Source organism: Neovison vison, chromosome 10, assembly GCF_020171115.1.
Source record: "Neovison vison isolate M4711 chromosome 10, ASM_NN_V1, whole genome shotgun sequence".
In the NCBI taxonomy this organism is placed as follows: domain Eukaryota; kingdom Metazoa; phylum Chordata; class Mammalia; order Carnivora; family Mustelidae; genus Neogale; species Neogale vison.
Genome location: NC_058100.1, coordinates 66,486,769 through 66,487,517, shown reverse-complemented (window position 1 = coordinate 66,487,517; position 749 = coordinate 66,486,769).

Here is a 749-nt window from a genome sequence, read left to right as displayed (position 1 = left end):
CTTTTAAGTGCAGTATTATAACATAATTTTCGCTTATAACTATAGTTACCTTTGTGTATGTTTTCTCACCTCTTGACTATACTGGAAGTGCTGTACTAGGATTTGTAAATATTTCAGTCTTCTACTCATTTGTGGAAGATTATGTATTTGTACCTTTAGGGATTATTTAGTATTTGATGAATAATTAGTCTCCCATTAGAGGACTTATTAATATTTACTAATGCTTGCTACAAGCATAAGCGGTGATAGTTTTTGTATTTTTATGATGTTAGGAAGATAGATAGTACATTAACAACTTTATTTCGGAGAAGTAGGCTCAGAAAGCATTGAAGTTATCTTATAAATTTTAGACAGTTGGAAGAGGTTAGAGGGAATTAACTGAATTGAGGCCCATGCTCACTTTTTGTGGGTACTGCACGAACAGGGGACCCAGTGCCAAGATTTACCCAGGTATAATGTAGTCCTAATACCCGAAGCACTGCTCCCAGCTTCTAAACTTATGAACCTCTGAAAATCCAAGTTCAAAGTAAGACTGAGATAAACAACACTTGAAAGAATAAAGTATAGAAAAGAATGCATACTTCTACATGGAGGATTACATTTTTTTAAGATTTTATTTGTTTATTTGAGAGAGAGAGAGAAGGAGCACAGGCAGGATGAAGGGCAGAGGGAGAAGCGGACTCCCCGCTGAGCAGAGAGCCCGATGCGGCACTCGATCCCAGGACACTGAGATCATGACCTGAGCGGAA